Genomic DNA, 14,054 nt, shown 5'->3' with positions numbered 1-14,054 from the left:
CAAAGTCGTCCAATGGAATGATGATTTTTGAATGGTGGTAGTTCAACAGTGCTCCAGATGTACCATCTGATGAGTTTGTCTAGGTCCTGTGTCTGTGATTGATAAGAAAGTAGGGTTGTGGCCAATCAGTGGCTATAGTCGTGGCATGGGTATAGACTTGAGGTTGCTACAGAAGGAAGAAGTCTAAATCCTGCATTTTATGTGGCGGCCAATTGACAGACATTTAACCTATTGCAATGGTCTCATTATTATGGCTGTCCTAGGACCTGTCTGGTCCTGAGCTAGAGAGATGTTAATTTGTTGTGTCTGTTATAGTGGTTAGTGGGCTGTTTTGGTTGTATTAGGCACCCCCTCCACATGTGCTCATGAGGTGGTGTTGAAATCTCATTTGTGTTATGGTGAACATAAGGGTGAGGCTAACTCAGTTGAGACTGGACTCAATTAAACATTCTTGTTTCTGGCACATCTGTGAGTTGATTTCCCACCCCAAATTGATCCGCCTTGTGTACGATTAAAAAAAAAACACACTTCAAGAACGCGCTTGAGTACATCTCAGGTTCATCACGCAACTATGTGCTAATTCTAGTACCATGCACTCAATGTACTGGAAACTTCCCTAACAGAAAGGTTCCGGGCATCACAGGTGAGTTTGTATTCCACCTGTTCTCTCAAACAGCACTCCATAGATCCCCTACTAACCGCTACCCATACACATCTGGTTCCACAATCACACACCATCCTCATTTACCCCCTTGTACCTTTCAAGTTGTAAGGCTCGTTGTTTCTATCCTACTGCTGCTTCGCGTATCCTCTCACATCTTCCCCATCCCCCCCCCCTCCAAAAACCACAATCAGTGTGCCCTAAGCAGTGCCACTGTATGCAACTCAGGACAAGCACCTGAACTATAAAATCACTGTGTTTGTGAGGGATACAGTATAAAAGCGTATTAACACAGCATTACTTAACGTGTGGCACTCCCTACCCACCTTCTGCCTTAATGTTCCTCTTAATGTGCCAACTTATTCCCCTGTATTAAACTGAGTACCCAGTTATGTTTCACTGTGGCTCTCAGTGCCGACATCTGCCCCATGTTTCTCTTAGTATCCAGGTCTGGCCCAATGTCACCTCTGTGACCAGGCTTTGTGCTCAGTTATGTGCCAGTGTCATTCTTTCTCTGTGTCAAATGCAGTGGCCAGTCCCGTTCCCCTGCAATCTAGCTCTCAAAGACTCAGTTCTGCCCATTTGGCAATTGTTGACCCCCAGAAATTGCCCATGCTCTCCACGCACACACACACACATGTACACACAATCTGATGCATGCGCACAAGCGCTTATATATTTAATTTTTTAAAGAAAAGTACCTTTTCTCACAACAGTCCCCCAGCTTCCCAACCTGATGCCGTCTTTCTTTGGTCCATATGTGCCAATCAGAACATCAAATCATATGAGCTAGACCTCCATATTCCCCTGCAAGCCATCATGTGGGATATCATTCCATCACACACAGGGGCTTGCAGAGCCTCTGTCCCTGTCGGTGTTGAGTTGTGCTTCCTAACTGATTATCTAATTGGGAGCACACAGCATGACAAACCGTGGCTGACTCTTCATGTGGGAAAGCACTACCCCGTCCACCAATACTGAGAGGCTGCCACTACTCAATTGTCTTGATTATTTTTTCTGGAGTACTTGGAAACATGACATTTTACACTGTATGACAAAACATGTAAAAATATGACTGCATTGTTAGATGGTGGGCTGCCACCGAAGACGCTGTGATGGATTTCAGCGTGTTTGCCTTCATTGTTTGAAGAGTAATATCATTAGGAAGGCGATTTGTAAGCTAGAGACCATTCTAACAGTCAAACCTTATTGCATGACCATATTCTTTAGGCTCAAAGGGCAACCAATATGTACAGGCTTTATATCAAAGCTCCACAATCCATATCCCTGTGCACCCATGACGTTATCTGCTTTCATTTTCTTTGCTATCTCTGCATTCACATGGTCCATAGGGGACAGCCTACAAAAGGGGAACGCGCGAGAGGGGAGAGGGGGAGATTTTGCTCGTACAGCTGCGTGGCACAGATTGAAGATGACAGAATTCCTCCTCACACGACTTTTGGAAGATGTTCCAGTTGCAACAGAGAGTTTTTCCAGCGTATTCCACACGACTAATCAAAACTCTGTCTAAGCCGTGACAGATGGGCTGGAATCCATGGCAGTCTTTTTAATCACCAGGACTCGTTGGCTATCCGCACGCTATTGCTTTGCTATGCTAGTTTATCATATCGTCCAAACCTCTCAAATGAAAATAATTGAATAGTTAAATACAGCCATCTGCTCTTCACTCGTTATCACGTGCAGTGCATGATCTGCCGTGGCTTTTAGTTTGTTTAAAGTGCAGTTATTTAACATAGTGCATATTGCTCCAAATCTCCTCCCGCAGTGCCGAACTAATTGGATGTAAGATTTCAGGTTGGCTGCTTATGCTGTGTTGATATTGCCCAGAGGCTACTTCAGACCACTGAACAGGAAGAGGACAGAGGATGGGATAGACGAATAATGATTAGCTTGACTACATCATGCCAGCTGGTAACACGCAAAGTATGTACAGAAGGTGGCAGTGAGCTAAGGAATAACAGGGAGTAGAAGAAGTGGAAGTTACTAGGACTTGACATAGCGATCTCTCTCTCTCTCTCTCTCTCTCTCTCTCTCTCTCTCCCTCTCTCTCTCTCTCTCTCTCTCTTTTTCTCTCTGTCTCTCTCTCTCTTTCTCTCTCTCTCTCCTTTACACCTAACTTTACTGGCACAGATGCATAGTTGCCAACATGTTCCATTTCCGTTTTTTTTCTTTGCCTTTTGTCTACTGCTTCATGTTAGATACTCTGGTGAGAACTATTGGCTTTAAGAAAAATAAATGATGTGTGATGTTTGAAGTAAACATTGTATCTTTTTTAGGACGTATTGATCGACTGTTTTAATGTTTTGCACAATTTTAAATTGTGTTATATTTGCACTGTTTCTCTTAAGTTTTTTTTTTCTGTACTTTTTTATTTGTATTTTGTATAACCCAATTTAATTTTCTTACATATTCGATTGTATTGGCTCTTTGAGGTTTTAACCATGTTTTGAATATCTATTGTTTTTTTCTACTTTTATGGCATGTGTGCAGAAAGTAACGTATGAACGAACGAACAAACTAATTGCCTAACTCTCTCCCTCTTCTAAATAAAGTTTACATTGTCTTCTGACATTGTCTACTAAAGTCTATTCAAATGTTGTAACTGTCCCTCAACTAAAGTCTATTTTTAGTGTTCTGCCTCTCCTTCAAATGCTTGAGCATCCTTTTGCTATGCCTACAAGTTTCACATGGATTCAATTTACACATTTATGCAATTATTTTGCCTGAATCCTAAAAGAAGTTGGGAAAATCTTAAACTGACTGAAACAGCCAAGATCTGGACGATTTCAGAAAGTGCCTGAATATGTTTGCCTGAGCTTAACATTTACATTGAAATAGTCTCCAATGACATACTGGCATGCAAATGAAAGTTCATGAACTGCACTGAGATAAAATGACACAGATTTAAGAATTTACTCAGGAAATTATCAAGACAGAAAGGAAAAGACTTTTGCATTTGAAGCTGGATCCCAACTGAAAAGCATTTAAAGTTCCAAAATGCAGGGTTAGCACAAACAGTCGTCATATAATAAATACATTTGAAGATGATTAGATTGCAACGTTTAAACATGCTTCTTTTATGCATTGTTCTATTGTTCCAGTCTGCCCAGATGTTCACGAATCCTGGAAGACATGTTTCCTTTCTACACAGAACTACCAGGATCCATTCAGGGATTGGAAGCAAATATAGACAAAGTCTTATTGGATTCATACAAATATGGCACTTTAACTATTAAGTTATACTTCCAAGAGAAGATTAAGATTTTGTGATTTTGATGTACTTAGGGCCCATATTCAGATTTGAATGGTTTTGTTTGATGTTTATACAAATGTTTTAAATGATTTATGTTGTATGTAATGAAAAAACACTTTAAATACGAATGTTTATAGTAAATAATATGAACGTTTGATCAAAAAGAATAATTTAAGTACATTTGTTGTGTATGGACATCAGCAGTTTTTATTTTTTCTGTAAGTAAAAACATAGTGGAATGACAAATAATTTGTGCAAAAGGATTATAAACTGAAAACGACTCTAGGGATTTGTTTTGGGAGATGTTTTAGCTGTCCAGCACCGTGCCTGAGTTTCTCAGACCAATGCCCTGCTATTCCAATCTTGGTAATGTCTTAACGTTCTGCTTTTGAATCTACAGTGCTGTCAGATGGATGTCGGAAGCGGCTGCATGTCATTCCTGGAAACAAAGCAGTGCGGCTTGACGTGTTGCATGTTTTTGGAAGATCCCTTCCTCTACCTTTTTCGGTGCTATTTGGAAGCTGTGATTTGGGAGCTCTTGAAGAGACTCGTACTTGGCATTTGTGGCGGTAATGAGTCGAGTGGAGCACTGGGGGGAGCAGAGAACGGTATACATTTTCATACTAGTTCGAACTTTGACGCAGGGGTGCTCAATGTAGAGCACACAGGCATAGTGCGTAGCACATAGCACATAGCTGTGCCTTGAGGTGGCACCTGGTTTTGCACTACGATGGGTGCACTAAAAGTGTACTAAGGGTGCTAAGAGTGTACATACTGTTGTATGTGAGCTGTTATGCTTTTTGACTCAACGCCCAGGCTGGGTTGGGTTGGTGAAGAGCCCTGTGATTGTTCTTTGCAGCAAGCGGAGTGGATCGAGAGTGGTCTGCAGTGGGGGCAGTATACCTTATTGGTTTGGAGTACCTCTACAGGGTTTACTTGGCATGGGAGGAGCTGCTGACAGAGTGCTTCCTGGCTCTCTTTTAAATCATCATTGAAGTGCGGAGTGCTGCACTGAGTGGCTTGAGAGTGGTCTGCAGTGGTACACGGTGCAGCTGGGTGGTGGTTGGCAAAAGGACATACCAATATGTAGCTTCATCTTTCTTGACTAGGTGCTACACTTTCCAAAAGTCAATAGTGTTTCACAAATGTTTGACTATCTCTATAATCGAAAATGGAGGGTGTAGGTAAACAGCATAAGATCACTAAACCGTTATCCCCACGTACATATCCTCTGAACCAGACATGGTGGTGGATAGAAGAAGCCAAATGGTCCCAAATGTCTGTCCATCTAAAGCCTCATGGGCACAGAGCCCCGTTTTTCTTGAAACCTTTATGAGAGCGTCTAGCCCTCGATAAATGAAAGGGTAAGCCTGGATATACAGGAGAAGCATGTACCAGAGACTGTGATAATGGACATTCCAGACTACCAGCAAAACCGATGGGCAGTATAAAGCTAACTGACACATAGCAGTGGGGATGGGAAAAGATTACAAACTTTTTCCCTGTCCTCTCAACGGCTCGGACATCGCGCACAATGACATTGATGAGTTCACCCATCTCGCAACGGCTCGGCCATCGGGCACAATGACATTGATGAGTTCACCCATCTCACAATGGCTCGGCCATTGGGCACAATGACATTGATGAGTTCACCCATCTCGCAACGGCTCGGCCATCGGGCACAATGACATTGATGAGTTCACCCATCTTATTCAGTAACATATACAATGACATTTAATTACCGGACATGAGCCTGAATTTATTTGTGGCGTGTGATACTGGCAGGGCCCCAGCCAGTGAAGAAAGCCTTGGCATCTCTAACCCCACAAATCTGTCAGTGTCTTGATTTCGAGTGCATTGAAAACACTGGATGTGAACATGAAGCAACCTCCAGTATTAACACATCGGATAGTACTACCCAGGAAATGATAGATTAAACTAATCTGATTTTGCTACTAAACTTAATACTATAGCGGTGATCATGGACGCTATTTCTGGTCTCCGCTCTATCATGGCCAATGAACAAAGAGATATATAAAGTATTTTGGCAAGGGTAGTGGATGTTATTTTAACCAGCAGTGCTGTGGGCCTGGAACAGAGAGGCTCTGTGAATGGAAGGAAGACAGAATGAGAGAAGGAGGGGGCGATGCTTAATGACTTGAGGATGTTAAATACACTGTTGCAAATCTCCCTGAATGTATCGTTTACAGTGAACAGCAACTGCACAGGGGTTTAAGTATGGAAGAGTAAAAGAAGCCTGTAATAGTGATTCCCCAGCACAATCTGCCCTTGTTAAGCAACCCTGCAAACGTAGGAAAAGGAAAAAGAAGGCCAAGGTGCAGGTAGTTAAAAAAAAATCAACTACCAGCTAGGCCACCAAGGAACGCGGGGGCACTTGTACTGACACTAAACGGACCGGAAAATACAATCCATGCAAACGAGGAGGGAGCTAACATATTGTGAAAAGACCACACGCCCCGGCACTGTATACAACAGCATGGCATACTGGACAAATGGCTCCGGTGTCCTGAGGAGGATTCAGCCCGCCAGACAGATGCTAAGGGTTCTCAAAAGCCAAAAGTGAAATTATCTACTATGACCCCACAAGGGTGGCAGGATAAAACAGATGCTGGGCTGCAATGTGGGAAACCCACTGGCCTGGAAATATCTATGAAAAAAGCCTAGACGAGCAGCACTCACACGAGCATCCACAGGCATGGGGTGATGGGAGGCCACAGGTCAAGACACACAAGTCTAACATGAGAAGTAAAGATGCCAGGCATCCTGAAACTCTTTCAAAAGTACCACACCATCCGGATTGCACCAACAGAGTATTTCCCAAATTTAATAAAGAGAATCTGGTGCTCCTTATTCAAAAATGCAAGGTATTGGACATGTGAAATTCCCACGCTATTTTAGTCAGACCAGTTGGGCGGTTATCACCCTTTTGATTCGAATGGTGGTAGAGAAAATAACTCTATTTTCAAAGGAATTCTATGATATGGGCTTTTTTGATACAACTCCAACAAGGTACAGCTAATGAGAAGGTTGTGAGATTGCAATTTCTAGTAGGGAAGGCAAATGAAAAAGCTACCCATTACACCTCAGTGGCCTAAAAGAAAGTTGACTGATGAGCAGAAACAGCATAAAGGTTGTCCACAAATGCAGAAAAATTAACAATGGAACAATGGGCTCCAGTATGGGAGAAACAGACCTATTTACCAATGGAAACTGTCGCCTTAGGCCAGGTTTTCTTGTGGAACACGCACAGCTTTAGTTCTTTCATATCTCAGCGTGCAGGATATGAGGTTTCTCTTGCAGGAATCATGGCTCATGTCAACTTTAATTTGGATGGCTCTCAAATCTCACAGATCGATGGGTGTCCCTGTCCTTCTTTTTCCCTGTTTCCCCCCACTTCCCTTTCTGGGTTCTCCCACTGCAGGTTGGTACACCCTGCTGCAGGTCATAATGCCGGATAGGCACCATAGAGCGGGGGTGGAGCACTTGGCTGGTTCCCTTCCTCAACCCCTTTTCCATCTTTCTTTATGTGCTGCCCCTTCTTCTCCTCATACAGTCTCCAGAGCACCAATATATTCAGCCAGCTCTTTAACTTAGAGACGTTATATCTCGTTAATAAATACGAGAACATATTTTCTATTATGTTACTTTCAAAGTTCCCTCCACAGGCCATGCATAGAAACACTGACCTGAAGTCTCCTGGACCCACTGTAAGTTATGCTTAAGTATTTTATCACAAAATTGGGGCACTTTTTCATGACATTCGGGTCCTTTTTCACACATATTGTTGAGGGGGCTGTCTCTATAGGCCATTATCTGCTTCCTTTTACTTGTCCCTCCTGTATAACCTAGTTACTCTAGGCACGTCCTCCCACTTCTCATTGTACCAATTTTATCTTCCCTTTTATATCTGTCTTCCATAAACACCCACATTCACTCTCAGTCACCCGTCTTCCCCGTATTTCTCACTTTCACACCGGTCTTCTGCACAAGCCCACCCACGCCCTTTCCTCAGATACACTGGCCTTGTCCCCAGGCCCATCGACTCACTCTGGCTTAGTACTGCAATGGCCTGCTCCACTGGCTCACCTCTCCCTATGTCACTGTAGATAGGCGCCAACCCACCTGTCCTCCTCTTGCTCACACCCACCTCAGAATGCCAAACCCACTATTACACGCCAGGTATCTGTCAGCAGTGACCCTTCCACTTTGGTCAATACCACAAAAGAAATATGAACATCACTTACTAACACGCACATGTCCCTCTCTGCTCCTTCAAAACGCTGCCTTAACAACTGCACGATAAAATAACACCCATCTCTCCTAAATTTTGCACCTATACAATTGCTGGCACTATGCGCTACTCCTGTCTAAAAGGGTTCATCTCACACTACACACCGCTCCTGCTCTAATGCAGGTGTGCCCACATACTCGCGTCAACTCCCTATGGGGTGGCATGTACTCAAATGTACTACTTCTACGGCGATCGTCCTCCCACCTTGAGGATACGTCCTAAGCACCATAACATTCAGTCCATCCCCCCTCAGTGGACATGCAACTACGATACAGCATGTTCTTGCAAGGATACACTCACATGTCCTAGAGATCCTTGGGTGCTCTTGGCACCACGCCACCAATGCGGGCTCATTTCTCTCCCTGAGCGCGTGCAGCACTTGGAATCAGGCAGTCCTTTTCAAACTTGGCGTGTGCAGGGTCTCCTCGGTGTTGCATGTGGAACTGGTCTGCAGTCGCCTGACCCGCGCCCCCAGGTAGGGTGACCGGAATACCCTCAGTTGGCTGAGGGAACAGAGGATTTTGCTAGGGCCTTCAAAAATGTATTAGGGGTTCTCTATGGTCATATAATCAATGAGTTACCAGTCGTAGTCCAAGAAGGAGCGTACACCAGTCAAGAAGTAATGCTGTTTATTACAGCTGGGAAGCACAAATCAAACAGCACAGTGGAACAGAACTGGTTGACGAGAGCTGACAAACTAGTTCACAGGGAACAATGCTTTTATACTGCTAATACAATGTGTATACAGTTAGAAACAGCTGCACTTCAAACCTCACATCTTCGCTGTTCTCACGATGATGACTGGTTAGAATACGTCATGCACCTAAAGATAGACATATGTTAGTTGGACACGATTGGAGCAAAAAAGACCTACCCTCTCCCGGTTCATCCCCTCCTAGTGTGGTGCCAGATTGCCTTCCGCTCCACCCCGCAAACTATTTACAATTAGTGATAACATATTTGTGCTGACCTCTGGATCTTTATTTAACTGTCATTGTTCAGCACAAGGAAAAAAAAAAAGAAACACGAGACACCCTGAACTAGTGGGAAGGGAGACATTCACACAGCACCTGCTCGATGAGAAACCTTGCAAACATCGTTGTGGACACACTGGGCCTCATTACAAGGTTGGAGGTAGCCTTGCCAGTTTTACCGGCAAGGCTACCTCCAGCCGGACCCGGTAATTGCCCTTTCATGGCTGCCGGGCCCAGTACATGCCCATTACCATTTGAGCCCCATAGGGCTCAATGGGAATGAGGAGGGTGGTAGCACCGGTACCGTTAATAATGGTACCGGTGCTACCATCATGTTCTACTTGCGGGTGCCAGTACGGCCACCAGTTCAGACCTGGTGGCTGCAAGGGCACCTGTGAGCAGAACTCCTAGTATGGTGGGATGGTAGCAACGGTGCCGGTAGCAATACCGGCACCACTGTTGCCTTACCGCCATACTTGTAATGATGCCCACTGTGCATTTGTTGCTTTTTAGGGCCACCAAAACGTTTGATTGGCTATTTTCAGTTGTCCCCTTCACTCCACATCCTTGTTCCCATAACCACTGGCCAAGGTGCGATTTGAAACTCCAATTGGTGTTAAGTGAGTATGATTTCCCTAGCCGCCACGAGTAACCATGGGACTGGCTCGCCAACCTTGATTGTATCGCCCCTGTGCTGTTCCCAGCTACGGCGGTCAACTGGAGACAAGCAGCCAGAACTCAGCTTCACCGACCCCACAGCTGCTGCGTGTTCCCTATGTGTTCTAATTAGCCTGCTCTGAAAGGCCCATCGACAGCATTCCCATGGAGTGTGCTTACCTGTGGGTTTCATCTTCCTTTCGCTTATGCAACAGGTTACATTCTGTCCATGTTGTTTTGTGCAAAGTGGTAGATGCGCCCCTCGCTGAATCAGCACCTTCATTGGACATGGTAACCTTGGCTTTGGTTGCTAGCTACTGTCTGAGCTCTGCACGTATCTGTATTTCGTTATTTCAGCATTTTGAGTTCTTGTGAAGCCTTGAGGCCTTTTGTTTACTGAGACGCGTGCTGTGGCATCATTTTGGAAAATATGGATGCCCGTTTCTGTTGCACTTCTATGTTAGTGAGCTATATTTGTGCATCAATTATGATGTATTCAGCTTATAAATTGCTTATGTTATTATTTATCATGTCTTAGGAATGCTATGCAAATTGACAAGGGGGTCCTGGGAGTCTCTCTGCCAGACATTAGTCCTGGTTACGAGAGACTTACCCAGAGTCTTTAGCTCACTATCTTTCACAGAGAAGAAATATCCCAAACATATCAGTCTTTGTCCTGCCCTGGGGCAGTCCAGCACCGAAATGCTAGGCAATTCTCCTCTGAGCAAGAGTACCAACAGCATCCCCAGACACGTGTTTCAGTCTGGTTGGACCTCATCAGTAGGGCGGAGCTGTGCCTCTCTAAGAATAGTGAGCAAGGGGTCCACGTCTGGATTCCCCTAGTAACTTTGGGTGAGACCCAAAGTTACTTAAATATGCAAATTGACAAGGGGGACCTGGGAGTCTCTCTGCCAGACATTAGTCCTGGTTACGAGAGACTTACCCAGAGTCTTTAGCTCACTATCTTTCACAGAGAAGGAATATCCCAAACATATCAGTCTTTGTCCTGCCCTGGGGCAGTCCAGCACCGAAATGCTAGGCAATTCTCCTCTGAACAAGAGTACCAACAGCATCCCCAGACACGTGTTTCAGTCTGGTTGAACCTCATCAGTAGGGCGGAGCTGTGCCTCTCTAAGAATAGTGAGCAACGGGTCCACTTCTGGATTCCCCTAGTAACTTAGGGTGAGACCCAAAGTTACTTAAATATGCAAATTGACAAGGGGGTCCTGGGAGTCTCTCTGCCAGACATTAGTCCTAGTTACGAGAGACTTACCCAGAGTCTTTAGCTCACTATCTTTCACAGAGAAGAAATATCCCAAACATATCAGTCTTTGTCCTGCCCTGGGGCAGTCCAGCACCGAAATGCTAGGCAATTCTCCTCTGAAAGAGGGTGAAACATGTTTGGGGATGCTTGTGGTCTTGTGCAGAAGGGCTGTGACCTAGCATTTCGGGCCGGACTGCCCCTTTTGGGGTGGGGCCAAGCCTGATTTGCATATGGTCTTTCCCCTTCTGTAATGGCTTGGCAGGCGAAGAACGGTGGTCTGGAGGGTTGCCCAGAGCAATGCCAGTGGTTAAGATTCATTCTAAACCTTCCAGCCATCACCACTTTGTTTTTTCTTTGTCACCCCGAGTGGGACGGTTATGCCCAGACGTGGGTCCCGTGCCTGCTGGGCCTAGAGACCCAAGCTACTCCTCACTGATGAGCCCCAACCTGGGTGAAACATGTTTGGGGATACTTGTGGTCTCGTGCAGAAGGGCTGTGACCTAGCAGTTCGGGCTGGACTGCCCCTTTTGGGGTGGGGCCAAGCCTGATTTGCATATGGTCTTTCCCCTTCTGTAATGGCTTGGCAGGCGAAGAACGGTGGTCTGGAGGGTTGTCCAGAGCAATGCCAGTGGTTAAGATTCATTCTAAACCTTCCAGCCATCACCTCTTTGTTTTTGCTTTGTCACCCCGAGTGGGACGGGTATGCCCAGACGTGGGTCCCGTGCCTGCTGGGCCTAGAGACCCAAGCTACTCCTCACTGATGAGCCCCAACAAGGGTGAAACATGTTTGGGGATGCTTGTGGTCTCGTGCAGAAGGTCTGTGACCTAGCAGTTCGGGCTGGACTGCCCCTTTTGGGGTGGGGCCAAGCCTGATTTGCATATGGTCTTTCCCATTCTGTAATGGCTTGGCAGGCGAAGAACGGTGGTCTGGAGGGTTGCCCAGAGCAATTCCAGTGGTTAAGATTCGTTCTAAACCTTCCAGCCATCACCTCTTTGTTTTTGCTTATGTATGCTATGGTAATATTCTTCATGTGTAAATGCATATATTACGTAGTGTTTGCATTCTTCATGTTCAGTGCACATTTGCTTCATGTCTAATGCATGTACATGTATTGTCATAACGTTAGTTTGGTTACTCGTGCCATCTTCCGCTAACATTGTGTCCATCTCCTGCTGTACCTGCCTGGCATAAGGGTGGTATGGCTGCCTTAGTTACATTTCTCATCTGTGCAGTATTAAGCTGGGGGAGGGGCAGAAGCTATGGATGACATATTCATCTGCCTCTCATCAATTGTGTGCCCTATATGTATGTCATACTAATGTATCTCGTATGGGTGTATTGCACAAGAGAATTGTGCATTTGTATTTATATTGAATGACTGAATTGCATAGGGTGTATCAGTGTAAGGCATATGATATTCGAGTATATGCCACATGAGTATATGTTGTATGTGTTTATGTCATATGTGTGTGTATGGTGTCTAAGCGTATAGCATATAACTACATGGTATATGACAGTGTCGCGTATAGCATATTTGTGTATGGTGTATGAATGGTGGATGAGTATTTGGTGTGTGAGCACCCAGCATATGAGTGTGTGGTGTATCAGTGTTAGATGCTTGGCATATCAGGGTATGTTGTATTATTTTATGGCGTATGAGTGTATGGCATGTGAGTGCATGTTGTGTTGGTTTGGCATATGAATGAATGGTGCATGAGTGTCATAAGAGTGTATGATAAGAGAGTGTATGACATAAGAGTGTATGAAATGTGTTTATGTCATATGAGGGTACAGCATATGAGTATATGGTGCATGAGTGTATTATGCTGTATGAGTGTATAGCATATAACTATTTCATATGGCATATGAGTAGCATCTGAGTGTTTAGTATGTGAGCATCTGGCATATGAGTGTCTAGCAAAAGATTGTCAGGTGTATTGTGTATCAGTGTAAGTAATGTGAGTTGATGACATGTGAGAGTGTGGTGCAAGAGTGTGTGGCATAAGTGTGCATGGCATATGTTTGAGTAGTTCAAGAACGTTTATTGTAAGAGAGTGTGACATAAGACTATGTGGCATAAGAGCAGGTGGCATAAGTGTGTTCTGTACATTATATGAGTGTTTGCTGTGTACGTTTGTGGCATGTGAGTGTATGGCATATAGGATGTGTATTAATGTTCGGTTTAAAGTCATATGAAATGCACATGTCCTATACAACACCTTTAAGTATGAAAACTCACATTAAAGTGAGGTTTGCCTTTGAAATGAGTTTGTTTATGCATAGGAGGTGTTTAAGAATATCACATTCATAAATGATGCAATAAGTCTCATGTACATACAAAAACACACAACAAAGTTAGTACTGGCTTTGATGTGTTTTTCCATATGTATAGTAGTGTGCATGGGCAACATGTACATTTCCTACATGTACGTGCACAGTTTCTGTAGAAGGATGCACATATATTCAGTGCATGCTTGATATATACATACATCTTTCTTAAAAGTTAAATATCTCAGCATTGGCCATGCCATTCTTTTTAAGGACGTCATATCCTGATGAGAGACATGTGCATGGCAAAACATTTCAAAAATCAAAGATGCACATTTTGAGATTTTTGGCTGAAATTAGTATTTCCCTGTTGGAAAATTCCATGTTAAAAGCTGTTCAAAACGCAGAATGTAGCACACTATTGGAGGTGGATTTACCTGTTCACTGCTGTGAATGTTTAGTTATAGATTTAAATACAATAGATTTGCACCAACTCACTTCAAATCAGCCTTCCTGAGGTTTAATCACTCACTGACTGGAAACCACACACACCTTTCAAACGCAAATCTCCCTCCTCACTTCTTCCCACTCCAGGCACCCTAAAACTCTCCTCAGCCTCAATGTGGTGATAATAAAAGAGGGA

The sequence above is a fragment of the Ambystoma mexicanum genome, chromosome 8, assembly GCF_040938575.1.
Source record: "Ambystoma mexicanum isolate Mex_15411 chromosome 8, UKY_AmexF1_1, whole genome shotgun sequence".
NCBI classification, from domain to species: domain Eukaryota; kingdom Metazoa; phylum Chordata; class Amphibia; order Caudata; family Ambystomatidae; genus Ambystoma; species Ambystoma mexicanum.
This window is presented reverse-complemented; position numbering follows the sequence as displayed.